Source organism: Heptranchias perlo, unplaced genomic scaffold (assembly GCF_035084215.1).
Source record: "Heptranchias perlo isolate sHepPer1 unplaced genomic scaffold, sHepPer1.hap1 HAP1_SCAFFOLD_1103, whole genome shotgun sequence".
NCBI classification, from domain to species: Eukaryota; Metazoa; Chordata; class Chondrichthyes; order Hexanchiformes; family Hexanchidae; genus Heptranchias; species Heptranchias perlo.
This window is the reverse complement of record NW_027138324.1, coordinates 204-23261: the sequence shown is the minus strand read 5'-3', so window position 1 is coordinate 23261 and position 23058 is coordinate 204. Positions and strand designations below refer to the sequence as shown.

The window sequence follows — 23058 nt, the reverse complement described above, 5'->3', positions numbered from 1 at the left end:
TTCTTCCCAAAGCGTTTGAGATTCAGGTGGAGCGATTTGGGGACATCTTTTCCCTCTTTGCAACAGTTCCAACCGCAGTTCAAGATCAAAAGTCGAGGGCAGAATGAGGCGCCTTCGTGAAATTTGAGAACTCGGGAAACAGACTTTAGAGCAAGGTTCTGTTTATTGAGAAAAAGCAGATAAAACATTCATTCCGGAACGATCCAGAATCCGATCAGCTCGAACAGCAACGGTTACCCCGTGATTTGAACACTCAGCCTTCTGGTGGCGGAATAAATAATGTGGATAGAAGCAGGAAGTTGAAAAGTGGGAATTGATCGATTCAGTGAGTGGGTAAAACTGCGGCAAATAGAGTTCAATGTGGGGGAGAGCGAGGTCATCCACTTTAAATCTAAGATCAATCAGTGTATTTTCTAAATGGTGAGAAGCTCGGAACTGTGGAGGAGCAGAGAGATTTAGGGGTCCATGGACAGAAACCGCTACCAACCAGCGTACAGGTACAAAAAATAAGTGAACAGCCGAATGTGCGGTTCGTACGGCCGCTTATTTGCACAGAGTGTATCGTAATGTCATGATCACGGATTCGATTCTTGTAATTTACTTTATTTATTTCGGGTTTTTGTAACTTTTAAAATCGAAGCTTTACAGAAAAAAACCACAGACAAATTCACGGGGACAGTTTATTGAATAACATCCATTGTAACTTTGCCCCTGGGCCGGAGAAACACGTCTTTCTTTTTATTTGTCTTTCTCCGGTTTGCAGATAAACGTTTAACTCGCGGCCTGTTCCCATTAATGAACATCAGCAGCAACAGACAGACAGAGCGGGTCTGACCGCCCCGAGATGGGGAAAAGGCATCACTTTCGAATAAAGTGCATCAAATCAAATAGTCACCCGGCACCGAGAGAGACAAAACCAAGAGAAAAAGGCAGAAGGTAACAGAGAAATAAAAGCCAAATACAGACGATAGAAATATTTCCCATCCTTGATGTCGCTCAATTCAATCCCCAATCCTTCAGTGGCGGGGATCAAATTTCACTGTCAATAAATGTGAGAATCGAAGCGAAGAAGAAGAAACTAAACAACCAAAAACTGCCGAAACTCGGGATTGAACCAAGGACCTTTAGATCTTCAGTCTAACGCTCTCCCAACTGAGCTATTTCAGCCCCACGTCAATGTTGCCCTTTATGTCATTATCTTCAAAAAAATATAACCCCATGAGGCATTGCCTCTCCTGTTCATTCCGCAATTCAAATAAAAACATCACACTCATGTATACACACCGACAGTTCATATATAAACATCACACTCATATATACACACCCACAGTTCATATATAAATATCACACTCATATATACACACCCACAGTTCATATATAAACATCGCACTCATATATACACACCCACAGTTCATATATAAATATCACACTCATATATACACACCCACAGTTCATATATAAACATCGCACTCATATATACACACCCACAGTTCATATATAAATATCACACTCATATATACACACCCACAGTTCATATGTGAACATCACACTCATATCTGCACTCCCACACTTCAGGAAGCAACAGCGCACTCCTACAGCACACCCACTTGATATCTACCCAAAGTCCTGTTTATTGTTCTCACTAAAGTCTGAACACTGAAAGTTTAACTGTTTTCCAGATACTTTCCGCCCTGCTTTGTATCTTCAAAGTTCAATTTGCTGAAGTCCGGCAAAGGGGGCGCGATATCGGTCCTGCCGGTGAATGCTGCTTCAACGGATGTGTCGGTGTCCAGGAGCTGGCGGGGATTGGAAAGCTCTTGTGTCACACGAAGTGTCTGAAAGGCCCGGATACACATGAAGGTTATCAGTGCGGTGCCCACACCTCGTGCTGCAATGTTAGCGAGCCTGACATCAACTTAAAAGGCGGCTTGTTGTAAACACGTTGTGCTCACAGTTTCTTTTTGGACATAACAGAACCTAAAACATTCAAAATGCAATGTTTTCTTTGCTGCTTCACAATAAACAATATCTTATTATAAAGTTTCGCTCATTGGTTCCTCAGTGTCAGAGGGAGAATTGTCTAAAACTCCTCATTTATTTCATTGTTCATTCAGAATCAGACCACGGATTGACACAGACATAAACACAGCGGGAGATACAGAGTATCGGTAAACACAGCGAGAGATACAGAGTATCGGTAAACACAGCGAGAGATACAGAGTATCGGTAAACACAGCGAGAGATACAGAGTATCGGTAAACACAGGGAGAGATAGAGTATCGGAAAACACAGCGGGAGATACAGAGTATCGGTAAATACAGCGGGAGATACAGAGTATCGGAAAACACACAGAGAGATACAGAGTATCGGTAAACACAGCGAGAGATACAGAGTATCGGTAAACACAGCGAGAGATACAGAGTATCGGTAAACACAGCGGGAGATCCAGAGTATCGGTAAACACAGCGAGAGAGACAGAGTATCGGTAAACACAGCGGGAGATACAGAGTATCGGTAAACACAGCGAGAGATACAGAGTATAGGTAAACACAGCGAGAGATACAGAGTATCGGAAAACACAGCGAGAGATACAGAGTATCGGTCAACACAGCGAGAGATACAGAGTATCGGTAAACACAGCGAGAGATACAGAGTATCGGTAAACACAGCGAGAGATACAGAGTATCGGTAAACACAGCGAGAGATACAGAGTATCGGTAAACACAGCGAGAGATACAGAGTATCGGTAAACACAGCGAGAGATACAGAGTATCGGTAAACACAGCGAGAGATACAGAGTATCGGTAAACACAGCGAGAGATACAGAGTATCGGTAAACACAGCGAGAGATACAGAGTATCGGTAAACACAGGGAGAGATAGAGTATCGGAAAACACAGCGGGAGATACAGAGTATCGGTAAATACAGCGGGAGATACAGAGTATCGGAAAACACACAGAGAGATACAGAGTATCGGTAAACACAGCGAGAGATACAGAGTATCGGTAAACACAGCGAGAGATACAGAGTATCGGTAAACACAGGGAGAGATACAGAGTATCGGTAAACACAGCGGGAGATCCAGAGTATCGGTAAACACAGCGAGAGAGACAGAGTATCGGTAAACACAGCGGGAGATACAGAGTATCGGTAAACACAGCGAGAGATACAGAGTATCGGAAAACACACAGAGAGATACAGAGTATCGGTAAACACAGCGAGAGATACAGAGTATCGGTAAACACAGCGAGAGAGACAGAGTATCGGTAAACACAGCGGGAGATACAGAGTATCGGTAAACACAGCGAGAGATACAGAGTATCGGTAAACACAGCGAGACATACAGAGTATCGGAAAACACACAGAGAGATACAGAGTATCGGTAAACACAGCGAGAGAGACAGAGTATCGGTAAACACAGCGAGAGATACAGAGTATCGGTAAACACAGCGAGAGATACAGAGTATCGGTAAACACAGCGAGAGATACAGAGTATCGGTAAACACAACGAGAGATACAGAGTATCGGTAAACACAGCGGGAGATACAGAGTATCGGTAAACACAACGAGAGATACAGAGTATCAATAAACACAGTGAGAGATACAGAGTATCGGTAAACACACAGAGAGATACAGAGTATCGGTAAACACAGCGGGAGATACAGAGTATCGGTAAACACATCGAGAGATACAGAGTATCGGTAAACACAGCGAGAGATACAGAGTATCGGAAAACACAGCGGGAGATACAGAGTATCGGTAAATACAGCGGGAGATACAGAGTATCGGAAAACACACAGAGAGATACAGAGTATCGGTAAACACAGCGAGAGATACAGAGTGTCGGAAAACACACAGAGAGATACAGAGTATCGGTAAACACAGCGAGAGATACAGAGTATCGGAAAACACAGCGGGAGATACAGAGTATCGGTAAACACACAGAGAATCGGTAAACACAGCGGGAGATACAGAGTATCGGTAAACACAGCGAGAGATACAGAGTATCGGTAAGCACAGCGAGAGATACAGAGTATCGGTAAACACGACGAGAGATACAGAGTATCGGTAAACACAACGAGAGATACAGAGTATCGGTAAACACAGCGAGAGATACAGAGTATCGGTAAACACGACAAGAGATACAGAGTATCGGTAAACACAACGAGAGATACAGAGTATCGGTAAACACATCGAGAGATACAGAGTATCGGTAAACACAACGAGAGATACAGAGTATCGGTAAACACAACGAGAGATACAGAGTATCGGTAAACACAGCGAGAGATACAGAGTATCGGTAAACACAGCGGGAGATACAGAGTATCGGTCAACACAGCGAGAGATACAGAGTATCGGTCAACACAGCGAGAGATACAGAGTATCGGTAAACACAGCGGGAGATACAGAGTATCGGTAAACACAGCGAGAGATACAGAGTATCGGTAAACACAGCGAAATAGACAAGAGAAATGGGAAAATACAAACTGTCTCAAACGCTGTCAGACAGTGACAGGTCGATGCTCGGTATCAGTCTGAGGAGCTGGGGCCTTTGCAGCTTAATTTGTCTCCTTGGCGAAGCTGGGCAAATTGCCTTTTCCGTAACAAGAGTTCATCGGTTCGATTCCCAGCAGTGCCTTTTTATTCTCTCTGATATTTACCTCATTTGTGAATTAAACGACAAAATAACACAGGGCGGTATTTGTATTAATTCCGGAGCCAACAAGGAAAGTGCTGCAGAACTGCAATGCGGAAGTGCTCCTTCTTTGTACAGACGGACCTCTCACTGAAGTCGCAAGCACTTCGAGCTTGACAAATCATTGAATCGTTGGAGCAGAGAAGGAGGTCATTCGGCCCATCGAGTCTGTACCGGCTCTTTGTAAGAATATTCCAGTTAGTCCCATTCCCTCGCTCTTTCCCCGTAGCCCTGCAATGTTTTCCCTTACACTATTTATCCAATTCCCTTTTGAAATCCACGATTGAATCTGCTTCCACCACCCTTTCATGATGTGGAGATGCCGGTGATGGACTGGGGTTAACAATTGTAAACAATTTTACAACACCAAGTTATAGTCCAACGATTTTATTTTTAATCCCACAAGCTTTCGGGGGCTTTCCCCTTCCTCAGGCGGTGTGGAAATGACAATTTCGAATCCTTCGCATTTTAAGATCACATAACAATGCCTGGTGATTACTGCCCGTTGCCAAGGCAATCACAGTGAGCAGACAGAAAGGTGTCATCTAAAAGGCCACTGAATATACAAACCCCCCAAAAGAGAGAGAGAGAGAGACAGTCAATGACCCGTTATATTAAAAACAGATAACATTTGTTCGCTGGTGGGGTAACGTGTAGTGTGACATGAACCCAAGATCCCGGTTGAGGCCGTCCTCATGGGTGCGGAACTTGGCTATCAATTTCTGCTCGACGATTTTGCACCCTTTCAGGCAGCGCATTCCAGATCAGAACTTCTCGCTGCTTATTTTTTTTCTCATGTCGCCTTTGGTTCTTTTGCCAATCACCTTAAATCTGTGTCCCCTGGTTCCCGATCCTTCCGCCAATGGGAACACTTTCTCCGTATTTACTTTATCTAAACCCGTCATGATTTTGAACACTTCCATCAAATCTCCTCTCAACCTTCTCTGTTCTGAGGAGAACAACCCGAGCTGGAGAGGGTGTAAATGGAAAGTAACAGAAAAAAAGCAAATTAATGTATCAAAATTATTTTTGATATTATTGCACAAACACTGAACATCCCATCACTAAAACACTGTCCCGATCTAAAATCAGTCGGCAGGACCCTGAGCCACAGTGAAAATGCTGTGATTTCAACCTGGTTCAAAACACGCAGCCTTCTGATGTGGAGTCAGACGCGACTGTTCTTGCACCAGGCCCACAACAAGCGGCTGGAGCCGGATCCATTGGAGGGCGATCGGTGCAGACTGCCGCCGCGGCTCTCGGAATGTGAGAGGCGGAAGCAGGAGCAGGCTGACCGCCTCAACCACAGCACAGAATCCCCACTCCCCCTTTCAGAACGTAACTGACTCTGTGGCGCAATGGACAGCGTGTTGGACTTCTACTTAAATGGTTGGAGCAGATATTCAAAGGTTGTGGGTTCGAGTCCCGCCAGAGTTGGATTTTAGTTCAGGGAGCTGGGAAGTGAAATTTTGCAGCAAATCCGCAACAGGATCATTAATGTCCGTCAAGGACGGGAAACTGCCCCCGACACTTCATCTTACACAAGTGGCTCCAGTCACACCCGGATTTATGATTCTTAATCCACTCTGAGCTGGATTGGCGAAACACTCTCAAGGAGGAGACTCATCATCTGCTCAGACCGAAAGTCAATCTGCTGGACTTCCGGCTCTGTCAGACTGAATGTTCCTTCAGACAGGTTTCTCACTGGACACATGCATCCTGCTGCCGTGTGAGCATTGGTGCTGGAGGGGTAGAATTCTTGCTTGTAGTAATTCTATTCCTGTAAAACTAGCTCCTGAAGTGTCGGATGGAAAGTATCCTGGCTGAGCGGTCTGAGGCGCTGGTTTAAAGCTCCAGTTAAATCCCACGATTTGTAGATGGATCAAAATCATAGTTTGTGTCTCCAAAACCGCAGCCTCCCTCCTGTAAACAAGGAATACTGAACATCTCATCTGCTATTGCAACAGCGCAGTCCGGAGGAACCACATGGCAATTCAGATAAGTAGATGCATTTTGGAACAAACCAATTGTACCTTCAACTCCGGTCGAAATGTTCACAAGAAAAAGGATGGTTTGATCTCGGTGAAACTCGAATTAACAACCTCGGTATTTCCCGACCCTGTCCTGTCAGATAAGGACCGCGCACTGACCGATTGCGCCGCTGGAGCCCGGTCACTCTGATCACCTGTCCCACTCTGCTGGAAAGAATCTTAAGGTGAGAGGCCCGAACCTGTGGAAACGTGTCCAGTCACTGTGATGAAACTAATATCTGCACTTCCACTTTCAGCTTCTTTCACATCCTCTGCTCCATCGCACGACAATCGGGTTTTCTGCGAACAGGTCAAAATGAACATTGCCAGAAATTCTATCAGTGGTGAGATTTTAACCCAGCGCCCACGCAGTGATTGGATTTATTGTCTTAAAGCAGTGAGCTCCGTTCACACACCGCCTCGCCAGTCTTTCACATTTTGTTTAATGCCCAAATAAATAAATTGGAGCGAATTGACCGCATTTACGCCGTGCTGGGGTTGTTCTCCTCAGAGCAGAGAAGGTTCAGAGGAGATTTGATAGAAGTGTTCAAAGTCATGAAGGGTTCAGATAAAGTTAATAAAGAGAAGCTGTTCTCATTGGCGGAAGTGAATGGTGGTGGACAATTAAACAACTAACGGGAGGAGGAGGCTCTGCAAACATCCCCATTCTCAATGATGGCGGAGTCCAGCACGCGAGTGCAAAAGACAAGGCTGAAGCATTTGCAACCATCTTCAGCCAGAAGTGCCGAGTGGATGATCCATCTCAGCCTCCTCCCGATATCCCCACCATCACGGAAGCCAGGCTTCGGCCAATTCGATTCACTCCACGTGATATCAAAAAACGGCTGAGTGCACTGGATACAGCAAAGGCTATGGGCCCCGACAACATCCCAGCTGTAGTGCTGAAGACTTGTGCTCCAGAACTAGCTGCGCCTCTAGCCAAGCTGTTCCAGTACAGCTACAACACTGGCATCCACCCGACAATGTGGAAAATTGCCCAGGTATGTCCTGTCCACAAAAAGCAGGACAAATCCAATCCGGCCAATTACCGCCCCATCAGTCTACTCTCAATCATCAGCAAAGTGATGGAAGGTGTCGTCGACAGTGCTATCAAGCGGCACTTACTCACCAATAACCTGCTCACCGATGCTCAGTTTGGGTTCCGCCAGGACCACTCGGCTCCAGACCTCATCACAGCCTTGGTCCAAACATGGACAAAAGAGCTGAATTCCAGAGGTGAGGTGAGAGTGACTGCCCTTGACATCAAGGCAGCATTTGACCGAGTGTGGCACCAAGGAGCCCTAGTAAAATTGAAGTCAATGGGAATCAGGGGGAAAACTCTCCAGTGGCTGGAGTCATACCTAGCACAAAGAAGATGGTAGTGGTTGTTGGAGGCCAAGCATCTCAGCCCCAGGGCATTGCTGCAGGAGTTCCTCAGGGCAGTGTCCTAGGCCCAACCATCTTCAGCTGCTTCATCAATGACCTTCCCTCCATCATAAGGTCAGAAATGGGGATGTTCGCTGATGACTGCACAGTGTTCAGTTCCATTCACAACCCCTCAGATAATGAAGCAGTCCGAGCCCGCATGCAGCAAGACCTGGACAACATCCAGGCTTGGGCTGATAAGTGGCAAGTAACATTCGCGCCAGATAAGTGCCAGGCAATGACCATCTCCAACAAGAGAGAGTCTAACCACCTCCCCTTGACATTCAACGGCATTACCATCGCCGAATCCCCCACCATCAACATCCTGGGGGTCACCATTGACCAGAAACTTAACTGGACCAGCCATATAAATACTGTGGCTACGAGAGCAGGTCAGAGGCTGGGTATTCTGCGGCGAGTGACTCACCTCCTGACTCCCCAAAGCCTTTCCACATCGACAAGGCACAAGTCAGGAGTGTGATGGAATACTCTCCACTTGCCTGGATGAGTGCAGCTCCAACAACACTCAAGAAGCTCGACACCATCCAAGATAAAACAGCCCGCTTGATTGGCACCCCATCCACCACCCTAAACATTCACTCCCTTCACCACCGGCGCACTGTGGCTGCAGTGTGCACCATCCACAGGATGCACTGCAGCAACTCGCCAAGGCTTCTTCGACAGCACCTCCCAAACCCGCGACCTCTACCACCTAGAAGGACAAGGGCAGCAGGCGCATGGGAACAACACCACCTGCACGTTCCCCTCCAAGTCACACACCATCCCGACTTGGAAATATATCGCCGTTCCTTCATTGTCGCTGGGTCAAAATCCTGGAACTCCCTTCCTAACAGCACTGTGGGAGAACCGTCACCACACGGACTGCAGCGGTTCAAGAAGGCGGCTCACCACCACCTTCTCAAGGGCAATTAGGGATGGGCAATAAATGCCGGCCTTGCCAGCGACGCCCACATCCCGTGAACGAATAAATAAATAAATAAATAAATAACACGCACACATCAATAAAACCGGGAATTCTGGAAACACACTGCAGGTCCTTCTTTATCTGGAGATCAAATGACTGTTGTATAATTGTACCAGCAGTTAACAGGCTCCTGTGAACTCCTCCCTCTGCTATTTTAATTCAGACTTTAAATCATTTATTTCAAGCGGGTTTATTTTGAATGAATTAATGCCTGCCTTAAATGGTAGACTCAGGACTGTCACACAAACAGGTTAAATCTTCATAGAATAATTACCAGTCATTTTTAAACTGGACGCCACACAGTGACTTTGCTGTCAGTGAAGAGAGACGAGAAAGACCAAAGTGCCGTTTGCCCCTCTCAGTGTGGCCCTGAAGGACTGTGTCCAGGCTGAAGTTCTGTTCCCACCGGACGATCCTCCCCCCAGATTGTCCTTTCTGAGCTCCAGTCAGGTGATGCTAAACACTCAGGTGGGAAAGACCAAAATCTACAACAAGGGTTTAAAACAAAGCTGATTTATTGAACAGATATCCAGAATATTAAACTCTAGCCCAGTTATCGGGGTTATTAACATCAGGAGAAACAAACCTCAACTGTCAGAATGAACATGGTTCAGTCCTGGATGGGATTAACAGCAGAATCCAACCCCTGCAGTCATATGTGAACTCGCTGGAGTCTCAGCACGTGTGATGACTGAGTGAATCCCTTCCCACACACGGAGCAGGTGAACAGTCTCTCCCCAATGGGCATGCGTTGATGTGTCAGCAGTTCATTTCTGCTTCTAAAGCTCTTCTCACAGTCACTGAGTTAAAAGGTCACTCAATAGTGTCAACAAGTTGATGTTTCAGAAGGTGGGATGATCGAGTGAATCTCTTCCCACAAACGGAGCAGGTGAACAGTCTCTCCCCAGTGTGAGTGTGTCGATGTCTCAGCAGTTCGTTTCTGATTTAAAATCTTTTCTCAGTCAGAACATTGAAAGGTCTCTCTTCAGTGTGAACTCGCTGGTGTGACAGAAGGAGGGATGACCGAGTGAATCTCTTCTTTCACACAGAGCAGGAGAACGGCCTCTCCCTAGTGTGAACTCGCTGGTGAGTGCGTTGATGTTTCAGCAGATTAAATTTGCTTTTAAACCTCTTCTCACAGTCAGAACATTTAAAAGGTCTCTCCCCAGTGTGAACTCGCTGGTGTGTCAGCAGGGCGGATGACTGAGTGAATCCTTTCCCACACACAGAGCAGGTGAACGGCCTCTCCCCAGTGTGAGTACGCTGGTGTCTCATGAGATCAGTTTTGCTTTTAAACCTCTTCTCACAGTCAGAACATTGAAAAGGTCTCTCCCCAGTGTGAACTCGCTGGTGTTTCAGCAGGTCGGATGACTGAGTGAATCCCTTCCCACACACGGAGCAGGTGAACGGCCTCTCCCCAGTGTGATTGCGTCGATGAGTTTCCAGCTCTGAAGGGTAATTGAATCCCTTCCCACAGTCCCCACATTTCCACGGTTTCTCCGTGGTCCGGGTGTCCTTGTGTTTCTCCAGGTTGGACGATCAGTTGAAGCCTCGTCCACACACAGAACACGTGTACGGTTTCTCCCCGCTGTGAATGGTGTGATGTTTTTTCTGGCTGTGTAATTGGGGAAAGATCTTTCCACAGTCAGTGCACTGGAACACTCTCACTCGGGTGTGTGTGTGTCTCGGTGCTTTCCCACTCACACTGATGTTTGAAATCTTCTCCCACAGACAGAACAGACAAACATTTCTCCTTCCACATTCAAAGGCCGATGATATTCAGGTCCTGATGAATCGAGTGACTCTGTCAGATCTTGACGTGATCTTTGATTTGAGTTTCCCTCTGTAAATCCTCCCCTGTAAAAGGAGTTTATAAAAGTTATCAATGTAATTACAGGATAGAAATTCAGATCAGATAGCTCTACTTTCTATGGAACATTATTTCCTCTCTCATTACTCAAAGCTGTAAATCCCCCGTTCCACACACTCTCCCTCCTCCCTGTGCTGAAATCCAAACCCATCGCATCATCTTTCAGTGGCCCGAAACCATGAGTGAAAGGGTGAGAGAGTGAGTGAGTGTGAGAGAGTGAGTGTGAGAGCAGCAGTGGGCTCGGTGTGAAGAATGAAGTGGGGCAGGTGGAGCATGTTTCAGTGGGGCAGCAGTGATCATAATCTCATTCGGTTTAGAACAGTTATGGAAAAGGACAGGGGACAGTCAAATGTGAACATTCTTAACTGGAGGAGGGCTAATTCCAGTGAGTTAAAAAGGGATCTTGTCCAGGTGGATTGGAATCAAAAATTGGCAGGCAGAACAGTAATTGAACAGTGGGAGGCCTTCAAGGAGGAGTTGGTTTGGGTACAGAGTGGACAGATTCCCACGATGAGGAAAGGAACAGCATCCAAAGCTCGAGCTCCCTGGATGACTGAAGATATAGAGATCACCATTTCTCTTTTATTTAAAGACGCTCCCTGACCGATCACCATTTCTCCTTCATTTACAGACGCTCCCTGACCGATCACCATTTCTCCTTCATTTACAGACGCTCCCTGACCGATCCCCATTTCTCCTTCATTTGCAGACGCTCCCTGACCGATCACCATTTCTCCTTCATTTACAGACGCTCCCTGACCGATCACCATTTCTCCTTCATTTACAGACGCTCCCTGACCGATCCCCATTTCTCCTTCATTTACAGACGCTCCCTGACCGATCCCCATTTCCCCTTCATTTCCCGGCGGGTAGTGAGGGGGGGATAATGTTCACTGTTTTATATTCGGGTCTGGGGCCGCACTCGGGGTTTGTAAAGCCTGAGCCTGGGCCTGAGCCCGGACCCGGGCCCCGGGGTTTATTGAGCCTCTTGCTCCGATCCTCTGACCTGCACCGAACGCGCTCCTCCCGCAGCCTCGACTGGCCGCGCATGCTCAGGACACACTGACCGATAATGAGTCACTACTGCGCCTGCGCACTGGGCTCCACTGATTCAGATAGGGCACAATCTGTACCGCGCTGCATGCTGGGTGATGCAGCCGCCATTGATGATATTAATATCAGGCCGGAAAACAAAAACATTGGAAGCAGACAATTCAAGTGTTTAATTTATTTTCTAAATAATTCAATCATTCAATTCATTTCATAAATAATTGAATAGTTCAATTCATTAAATAATCAATTCTTTAATTTATTACATAAAAAATTAGTGTTTAATTTATCATAGAAATAATTCAATAGTTTAATTCATTATATAAATATTCCTTCGTTTAATTTATTATATAAAGAACTCAATATTTAGGTGAATTATTTATATAATAAATTAAACACGAGACTTCTTTATGTAATAAAGTCAACAATTGATTATTTATATAATAAATGAAACACTTGATTATTTATATAATAAATGAAACACTTGATTATTTATATAATAAATGAAACACTTGATTATTTATATAATGAATGAAACACTTGATTATTTATATAATGAATAACGTTTTGAAATTCTTCATTCAATAAATTAAATAATGGATTATTAATATGATTAAATAAACACTTGAATCTTTGTATGATAAGTTAAACCTGTGAATTAATTATACAATTTAAACACTTGACCTCTTTATATAATAATTTTAACACTTGGATTATTTATATAATAAACTAAACAATATAATTGGTTATTTATATAATAAATTTAACACTTGTGTGATTTATGTAATAAATTAAGCTGTTGAATTATTTATATAATAAATTAAACACAAATTATTTGTATAATGAATTAAACCATTGTTTCTTCATAGAATAAATTTAACACTTGAATTATTTATATAATAAATTAAACAATTGATTTTTTTATATAATAAATTAGACATGCATTATTATATAATAAATTAAACTATTGAATGATTTGGATATTTAATTTATTATGAAAATAATTCAATAGTTTAATTTAACAACTGACGTAGTTATGTAAGAAATTAAACAAATGATTATTTATATAATGAATTAAACTATTGAATTATTTATATAATAAATGAAACAGTTGAATTATTTAGATAATAAATTAAACAAATGAAGTATTTACGTAATAAATTATACACTTGAATGCTTCATATAATAAATTAAACACTTGTTTATTTGTATAATAAATTCACAAATTGAATTATTTATACAATAAATTAAACGGAGCTATTTATATAGTAAATTATACACTTCAATTATATAATTAAACTACTGAATTATTTATCAAATATATCAATTTAATTATTCATATAATAAATTAAACAATTCAATAATTTACATAAAAATTAAACGCTTGAATTATTTATAAAATATTAAACAATTGAACTATTTACATAATAAATTTAGCTGTTGAATTTTTTATACAATAAATTAAACTCGGTTATTTACATAATAAATTAATCAATCGAATAATTTAAACTATTGAATTCACTTTATAATAAATGAAACATTTGAAGTATTCATATAATAAATTAAACACTTGAAAACAATTTGATTATTGATATAATAAAATAAGCATTTATTTAATGAATTAAAATATTGAGTTATTTATTTTACATTTTAAACTTTTCAATTATTTATATAATAAATGAAGCCAGCTTGGACAAAATGGAGGCAAGCGCAGAGTCCGTATTGGACAAAATGGCGGCCGGCGCGGCCACCATCTTGGAAAAAATGGCAGCAAGCACGGCCGCCATCTTGGAAAACATGGCGGCAGGCGCGGCCGACATCTTGGATAAAATGGCGGCAAGCACGGCCACCATCTTGGAAAAAATGGCCGCCGCCGTCATCTTATCAGATGGCGGCAAGAGGCCGACAGAGTGTCGCCAGTGATCCCGCAGTGACCCCAGAATGTCCCAGTGATCCCGCAGTGACCCCAGAATGTCCCAGTGACCCCAGAGTGATGCCGGGATCCCAGCGTGCACCCAGTCAGCCCAGAGTGAGGCCAGGGTGCAGCTGGGGATCCCAGAGCGATGCCAGAGCGGCGGCCTTTGCGTTTGGGCCGCCACAACAACCACCACAACTGTACTGTACGTGTACAGCACACGGTGGGTAAAAGGGAACGATTCACTCCTGTCTGGTACTGTACGGCCCGTGTGTGTCTCAGTGTCAGCTCCTGTACATGTACAGCACACAGTGGGTAAAAGGGAACGATTCACTCCTGTCTGGTACTGTACGGCCCGTGTGTGTCTCAGTGTCAGCTCCTGTACATGTACAGTACACAGTGGGTAAAAGGGAACGATTCACTCCTGTCTGGTACTGTACGGCCCGTGTGTGTCTCAGTGTCAGCTCCTGTACATGTACAGCACACGGTGGGTAAAAGGGAACGATTCACTCCTGTCTGGTACTGTACGGCCCGTGTGTGTCTCAGTGTCAGCTCCTGTACATGTACAGCACACGGTGGGTAAAAGGGAAGGATTCACTCCTGTCTGGTACTGTACGGCCCGTGTGTGTCTCAGTGTGAGCTCCTGTTCATGTACAGCACACAGTGGGTAAAAGGGAACGATTCACTGAGAGATTGCAATGTTGAGTGTAACGGTTATTTGAGGGGTTCAGTCCCTAAACGGGCTGTGTTTTGACAGACACTTTTTCCAGTAAGGAGTTGAGTTTAGTTTAGGGAGGTGGGTACAATCCGTGTCTGGGACTCACTGGCCCTGTGAAATATTGAATTTTGCTCACAATATGGTGTGTTTGGATCAATGGGGGACAAGGTTTAACTGCACTGGGCTGGATTGTTTTATAAATCTCTCATTGACTGGGTCTTTCCGACCAGGATGGGAGCTGCTTCTCTCTCTCTCTCTGTAAACACCCTGAGGCAGTGAAACACTCTCTGACAAACTGTTCACAGGAACCAACCCATCAGACATGGGGAATAGACAAATACCTGGGACTGGAAATGAGCCTCCCACCAACAGAGCAGAGAGAAGGAGGAAATCATCACACCTTCAAGATCTGGATCGGTTTTGTCATTGGAGCAGGTTCTGGTTAATTTTACTGCTTTAAAGTTATGTTATGGGACCAGTGAGACTGAGACACACACACACACACACACAGACTGTACAGTCAGGAGACACGTGGTCCTTGCACAGACATTGGGTTTGAATTGAGCTGAGCTGTGCCACAAATGAATATGGGATTAAAATCTCAAATTCCAATCAGTTTGCTCCCGAGCTTCCCCATGTGTCTGTGTGGTTCCATTACAATACAATTTCACATGGGGGCCCAAAATGGCTTCGGAATTAACACGATTTCTTTCTGAGTTGTCAGTGACCTTTTCAAAAATTAAACTTCAAACTAAGAAAACATTTGGAGGCTGTTTTCACATTTGGGCCCTCTGCGTGCTGCAGGACGCTCCCTGAAAGTGCTTTTAATTTCAATTAAGACCCCAGATATGTCACATTGTCAGCCTCTGAATAATAGTTTGATCCACTTTGTGTTATTTCTGAAAAGTTGCACTTGCAATGAACGAAGGGAGGAATTTGGGCTCGAACAGATGCTGATATTCTGGCATGACGGAGCTGGGCAGAGATGAGCGATTGGGTCCACAGCATTCCTGCCCTCCCCACCATCTTCTTTAACTTATATTTTTGTATTGCTAGAAACAGCATGTAAGGGGTTAACTCCTGATACCATATAAAGTTTGTTACTGTGTGTCTCAGTGTCAGCTCCTGTACATGTACAGCACATGGTGGGTTAAAGGGAACGATTCACTCCTGTCTGGTACTGTACGGCCCGTGTGTGTCTCAGTGTCAGCTCCTGTACATGTACAGTACATGGTGGGTAAAAGGGAACGATTCACTCCTGTCTGGTACTGTACGGCCCGTGTGTGTCTCAGTGTCAGCTCCTGTACATGTACAGTACATGGTGGGTAAAAGGGAACGATTCACTCCTGTCTGGTACTGTACGGCCCGTGTGTGTCTCAGTGTCAAAGGTGTGAGAGGCCGAGACAGAGAGAGGGTGACAGAGATAGAGAGAGAGAGAGAGAGTAACAGCGAGAGAGAGAGAGAGAGAGAGAGAGACAGATTGCGAAAAACACAGCGGGAGAGTGGGAGATAGGCAGAGAGACAGCGAGGGGGACAGATAGGTCGTGAGAAAAACAGAGAGAGAGAGAAAGAGAGCGAGGGGGAGAGAGAGAGAGAAAAAGTCAGAGAGGGGAAGAGAGGCCGAGAGAGAGAGAGGGGGATAGAGAGGGAGAGGAGGAGAGAGAGAGAGAGAATGATGGAGAGAGAGATAGAAAGAGAGCGAGAGAGAGACAGAGAAAAAGGCAAAGACAGGGCGAGAGAGGCAGAGAGAGAGAGACAGAGAGAGGGGTAAAGAGGCAGAGGGAGAGAGAGGGACAGAGAGAAGGGGAGAGAGGCAGAGAGAGACAGAGGCAGAGACAGAAAAAGACAGAGAGAGTGGGGGGAGAGAGAGAGAATAACAGAGAGAGGCAGAGAGATAGAGAGAGAGAAAGAGAGAGAGAGAAAATGACAGAGAGGGGAGAGAGGCAGAGAAAGACAGCGAACAGAGGGTGAGAGAAAAAGACAGAGCGAGGGGGAGAGAGAGTGTGAGGGGGTCTCCTGCCAGAAAGCGGGACTTGTGTCGGTGAGGGTCCTGCAGGGTGTTTGGGTGATGTGCCTGTCATGGTTGAATAGCTGCCAGTGTGTGTGACCTGTGAGTTGTGGGTGTGCGGCTTGCAACAGTGGTAATGTGTGAGGGTGAGAGGAAGCATCTGATTGAAAGAGTTTTTTGGTGGGTGGGAGATGGGGGCCCCCCTTGCTGTTGAGAAGCCATTAAACAGCCCAGAGAGGCCTGGCTGCTCGCAGGAATCGGGTAAATCACCAGGCAGTACCAATTCACTCTCTGCCTCTCTCTCGCCCTGTCTCCATCTTTTTCTCTCTCTCTCTGCCTCTCGCCTCCTCTCTCTCTGTCTCCCCGCTCTGTCTTTTTCTCTCTCTCTCTCTCTCTCTCTCTGCCTCTCACCCCCTCTCTCTCTGTTGTCTTTCCGAATTTCTCTTGTTAGGAAAGTACTCAGGTACTGTACGGCCTGTGTGTGTCTCAGTGTCAGCTCCTGTACATGTATAGTACACAGTGGGTAAAAGGGAACGATTCACTCCTGTCTGGTACTGTACGGCCCATGTGTGTCTCAGTGTCAGAGGGTGTGAGAGGCCGAGAGAGAGAGAGAGAGAGAGGGGGAGAGAGAGAAATGGACAGAGAGAGAGAGGGGGAGAGAGAGAGAGAGAGAGAGAAGGTCAGAGAGAGAAAAAGACAGAGGGAGAGGGGGGAGATAGGCAGCGAGAAAGCGAGGGGGACAGATAGATAGAGAGTAAAACAGAGAGAGAGAGGGGGAGAGAGAGAGAGAGAAAAGGTCAGAGAGAGGAGAAGAGAGGCTGAGAGAGGGAGGGACAGAGAGAGTGGAGGAGAGAGGCAGAGAGAGAGAGAGAATGATGGAGAGAGGGATAGAGAGAGAAAAAGACAGAGAGAGCGGGAGAGAGGGATAGAGAGAGAGAAAAGGACGGAGAGACGAGGGAGAGAGAGAGACACACAGAGAAAGAGAGAAACAGAGAGAGAGGGGGAAAGAGGCAGAGGGAGAGAGAGGGACAGAGAGACAGAGAAAAAGACAGAGAGAGAGAGAGACAGAGGAAGAGGGGGAAAGAGGCAGAGAGAGAGAGCGAAAACGACAGAGGATGGGGGAGAGACAGAGAATAAGACAGAGAGAGAGGCAGAGAGAGATAGAGAAAAAGACAGAGAGAGGAAGAGAGGCAGCGAAAGAGAGGGGAAGAGAGAGAGACAGAGTGAGAGCAGGAGAGAGGCAGAGAGAGGGGGGGGGTGAGAGAGAGGGGGAGAGACAGAGAGAGAGAGAAAAAGACAGAGTGGGAGGGGTGAGAGAGAAAGAGAGGGGTGAGAGGGACAGAGAGAGAGAAAAAGACAGAGAGAGAGACAGAGAGAGAGGGGCAAAGAGGCAGAGGGAGAGAGAGGGACAGAGAGACAGAGAAAAAGATAGAGAGAGAGAGAGAGAGAAAAAGACAGAGAAGGGAGAGAGGCAGCGAGAGAGAGAGAGAGAGACAGGGGGAGAGAGATAGGGACAGAGAGAGGAAGAGCGGCAGCGAGGGGGGGGGGGGGGGAGAGAGAGAGAGAGAGAGAGAGACAGGTGGAGAGAAAAAGAAAGAGAGATGGGGACAGAGAGAGGGAGTCACAAAGAGAGAGGGGAAGAGAGAGAGCGGGAGAGAGGCAGAGAGAGAGAGAGAAAAAGACAGTGAGAGGGCTGAGGGAGAGAGAGAGAGTGACAGAGATAGCGGTAGAGAGAGAGAGTGGGAGAGAGAGAGGGACAGAGAGAGAGAGGGACAGAGAGAGAAAAAAACAGAGAGAGAAAAAGACAGAGAGAGAAAAAGACAGAGAGAGAAAAAGACAGAGAGAGAAAAAGACAGAGAGAGAAAAAGACAGAGAGAGAAAAAGACAGAGAGAGAAAAAGACAGAGAGAGAAAAAGACAGAGAGAGAAAAAGACAGAGAGAGAAAAAGACAGAGAGAGAAAAAGACAGAGAGAGAAAAAGACAGAGAGAGAAAAAGACAGAGAGAGAAAAAGAGAGAGAGAGAAAAAGAGAGAGAGAGAAAAAGACAGAGAGAGAAAAAGAGAGAGAGAGAAAAAGACAGAGAGAGAAAAAGACAGAGAGAGAAAAAGACAGAGAGAGAAAAAGACAGAGAGAGAAAAAGACAGAGAGAGAAAAAGACAGAGAGAGAAAAAGACAGAGAGAGAAAAAGACAGAGAGAGAAAAAGACAGAGAGAGGGGGGACAGAGAGAGGGGGGACAGAGAGAGGGGGGACAGAGAGAGAGGGGACAGAGAGAGAGGGAGGGACTCCCTGCAAGAAAACGGGACATGTGTCGGTGAGGGACCTTGTGGTTGTTTGGGTGATGTGCCTGTCATGGTTGAATAGCTGCCAGTGTTTGTGACCTGTGGGTTGTGGGTGTGCGGCTTGCAACAGTGATAATGTGTGAGGGTGAGAGGAAGCATCTGATTGAAAGAGTTTATTGCGAGGTGGGAGATGGGGGCCCTCCCTTGCTGGTGAGAAGCCATTAAACAGCCCAGAGAGGCCTGGCTGCTCGCGGGAAATGGGTAAATCACCAGGCAGGACCAATCCACTCTCTGCCTCTCTACCACACTCTCTGCCCCTCTCTCTCTCTTTTTCTTTCTCTCTGTCCCCCTCTCTCCTTCTGCCTCTCGCTCCTCTCTCTCTCACCCTCTCTGTCTTTCTCTCTCTGACTCTCTCCCCGCTCTGCCTTTTTCTCTCTCTCTCTCTGCCTCTCTCCCCCTCTCTTCTCTGTCCCTCTCTCTCTGTTGTCTTTCTGAATTTCTCTTGATTGAAAAGTACTCAGTGTGTGTCCTCAGTGTCAGCTCTGTACATGTACAGCACACAGTGGGTAAAAGGGAATGATTCACTGAGAGATTGCAATGTTGAGTGTAACGGTTATTTGAGGGGTTCAGTCCCTAAACGGGCTGTGTTTTGACAGACACTTTTTACAGTAAGGAGTTGAGTTAGGGAGGTGGGTACAATCTGTGTCTTGGACTCACTGGCCCTGTGAAATATTGAATTTTGCTCACAATATGGTGTGTTTGGATTTAATGGGGGACAAGGTTTAACTGCACTGGGCTGGATTGTTCATAAATCTCTCATTGACTGGGGTCTTTCAGACCAGGATGGGAGCTGCTTATCTCTCTCTCTGTAAATTCTAAAACAATTTTACAACACCAAGTTATAGTCCAACAAATTTATTTTAAATTCCACAAGCTTTTGGAGGCTTCCTCCTTCCTCAGGTGAATGGTGTGGAAAAAAACTGTAAACACCCTGAGGCACTCTCTGTAAACCACCCTGAGGCAGTGAAACACTCTCTGACAAACTGTTCACAGGAACCAACCCATCAGACATGGGGAATAGACAAATACCTGGGACTGGAAATGAGCCTCCCACCAACAGAGCAGAGAGAAGGAGGAAATCATCACACCTTCAAGATCTGGATCGGTTTTAGCCATGGATGTGGAGATGCCGGTGATGGACTGGGGTTGACAATTGTAAACAATTTTACAACACCAAGTTATAGTCCAACGATTTTATTTGAAATTTACAAGCTTTTGGGAGGCTTCCTCCTTCCTCAGGTAAATGTCAGGAACTCCTCGAAGCTCTACGCATTTATAAATCACAGAACAATACATGGTGATTACAGATAGTCTTTGCAACTGCCCGTTGCCAAGGCAATCACAGTGTTCAGACAGAGAGGTGTTACCTACAGAGCCCCCGAATATACAGTCAACACAAATAAAAACAGAATAGAGAGAGGCAGAAACATCCAGAAGGCAGAGAAAGCCAGCATATGACCCGTTATATTAAAAACAGATAGCTTTTGTTCGCTGTGGGGTTACGTGCAGCGTGGACATGAACCCAAGATCCCGGTTGAGGGCCGTCCTCATGGGTGCGGATCGGTTTTGTCTTTGGAGCAAGTTCTGGTTAATTTTACTGCTTTAAAGTTATGTTATGAGACCAGTGAGGACTGAGACACACACACACACACACACACAGACTGTACAGTCAGGAGACACGTGTCCCTTGCACAGACATTGGGTTTGAATTGAGCTGAGCTGTGCCACAAATGAATATGGGATTAAAATCTCAAATTCCAATCAGTTTGCACCCGAGCTTCCCCATGTGTCTGTGTGGTTCCATTACAATACAATTTCACATGGGGGGCCCAAAATGGCTTGAGAATTAACACGATTTCTTTCTGAGTTGTCAGTGACCTTTTCAAAATTAAAACTTCAAACTAAGAAAACATTTTGGAGGCTGTTTTCACATTTGGGCCCTCTGCGTGCTGCAGGACGCTCCCTGAAAGAGCTTTTAATTTCAATTAAGACCCGAGATATGTCACATTGTCAGCCTCTGAATAATAGTTTGATCCACTTTGTGTTATTTCTGAAAAGTTGCACTTGCAGTGAACAGATGGTGATATTCAGTTGGACGGTCGGTTACTGAGGGAGCGCTGCACTGTCAGACGGTCAGTGTGTGTCTCAGTGTCAGCTCCTGCACAATGTCCCAGTGAACCCCCAGTGTCCCCAGAATGTCCCAGTGATCCCCCAGTGTCCCCAGAATGTCCCAGTGATCCCCAGAATGTCCCAGTGATCCCCAGAGTAACCCAGACATGACTCACGTGGCCCCCATCGGGTCCAGGCTGCGGTGAAGGTCTCAGTCAGTCAGTCCCCCAGCGGAGAGAACGATTCTTGGCCCAGGATTCCCCCTCATCCTCCTCCTTCTCACAAAATGTCTCTTTCCTGGATCATCTCCTTGCAGCATTTCATCGAAAAGTTTCCTGAGGGGAGAGAGAGAGAGAGAGGGAATTGATTACAACACAAAAGCAAGGGATTAAAAAGGCACAGCAAGAGCCCAGAGCTTCCTCTCCTCCCACTCGCCCTCTCTCTCCCCCCTCCCTCCACTCCCTCTCCCAGTTACACCGACAATTCCCTCAGCCCCAATACTGAAACACAAATCCCGGTTACAAACAAGAGAATCTGAAGAGAGAGAAAAGTTGGGAGAGAGACAGAGAGAGAAATACACTCAGGACAGGGCTGGAGGACCCCGGCAGACTGAGAGATTGTCCCCCGCCCCTGGGGAGGGTTTGGGGACGAGACACACGGCCATCCCCTACCCGGGCCCGGGGGAGCTCCCTGCTTCAGCCTTTGAGATATTCTGTAAGGAATCTTACAACACCAGGTTATAGTCCAACAGTTTTATTTGAAAATCACAAGCTTTCGGAGGCTTTCTCCTTTGTCAGGTGAGTGTGGGAATTCCATAGTCAGAGCACAATGCCTGGTGATTACAGATAATCTTTCCAACTGCCCGTTGTCAAGGCAATCAAAGGATTCGAATAGTGTTCAGACAGAGAGACACGACATACGGGACTACTGAATATACTGATTGTCCCCGTATGTCGTGTCTCTCTGTCTGAACACTATTCGAAATCCTTTGATTGCCTTGACAACGGGCAGTTGGAAAGATTATCTGCAATCACCAGGCATTGTGCTTCCTGACTATAAAGCGGTGCCTTTCATGGAATCCCACACTCACCTGACAAAGGAGAAAGCCTCTGAAAGCTTGTGATTTTCAAATAAAACTGTTGGACTATAACCTGGTGTTGTAAGATTCCTGACATTTGTCCACCCCAGTCCATCACCGGCATCTCCACATCATTTGAGATATTAGACTGAATCTCAATGTGTCTCCCTCAGGGACCTGTCCGTTCTCATGTTAATCCAGGGACAGCCCAGGGCAGGACTGGTTTGACCAGGAGACCTGTCTGCTGGAATGAGCCACATTTCAAGGACCTATTTTACTGATTTGAAACCCTCACAGCCTGTCTCCCCCTCTTCCCTCACCCCAAACCGAGTCCCCTCCACCCTCAGCCTGTCTCCCCCTCTTCCCTCACCCCAAACCGAGTCCCCCGCACCTCAGCCCTGTCTCCCCCTCTTCCTCACCCCAAAACGAGTCCCCCCGACCCTCAGCCTATCTCCCCCTCTTCCCTCACCCCAAACCGAGTCCCCCCCCACCCTCAGCCTGTCTCCCCCTCTTCCCTCACCCCAAACCGAGTCCCCCCCACCCTCAGCCTGTCTCCCCCTCTTCCCTCACCCCAAACCGAGTCCCCCCCACCCTCAGCCTGTCTCCCCCTCTTCCCTCACCCAAACCGAGTCCCCTCCACCCTCAGCCTGTCTCCCCCTCTTCCCCTCACCCAAACCGAGTCCCCCCCACCCTCAGCCTGTCTCCCCTCTTCCCTCACCCCAAACCGAGTCCCCCCCACCCTCAGCCTGTCTCCCCCTCTTCCCTCACCCCAAACCGAGTCCCCCCCACCCTCAGCCTGTCCTCCCCCTCTTCCCTCACCCCAAACCGAGTCCC

General features: G+C 46.1%; 1 long non-coding RNA gene and 2 other non-coding genes across 3 annotated transcripts; 1 reads left to right on the top strand and 2 right to left on the bottom strand.

Annotated features, from left to right (window-relative positions):
• Positions 1–1094: 1094 nt before the first annotated feature.
• On the bottom strand, positions 1095–1167 carry trnaf-gaa (transfer RNA phenylalanine (anticodon GAA)). The gene has a single exon. It is a non-coding gene; the product is annotated as a tRNA-Phe (tRNA).
• Positions 1168–6040: 4873 nt separating this feature from the next.
• Positions 6041–6133, top strand: trnar-ucu (transfer RNA arginine (anticodon UCU)). Its single transcript has 2 exons — positions 6041–6077; positions 6098–6133. It is a non-coding gene; the product is annotated as a tRNA-Arg (tRNA).
• A 3500-nt stretch (positions 6134–9633) lies between these two features.
• LOC137307771 (uncharacterized) lies at positions 9634–22550 on the bottom strand. Its single transcript, XR_010959210.1, has 3 exons — positions 22298–22550; positions 21323–21481; positions 9634–10993 (listed from the first exon to the last, which is right to left on the bottom strand). It is a non-coding gene; the product is annotated as an uncharacterized lncRNA (long non-coding RNA).
• Between the last annotated feature and the right edge of the window lie 508 nt (positions 22551–23058).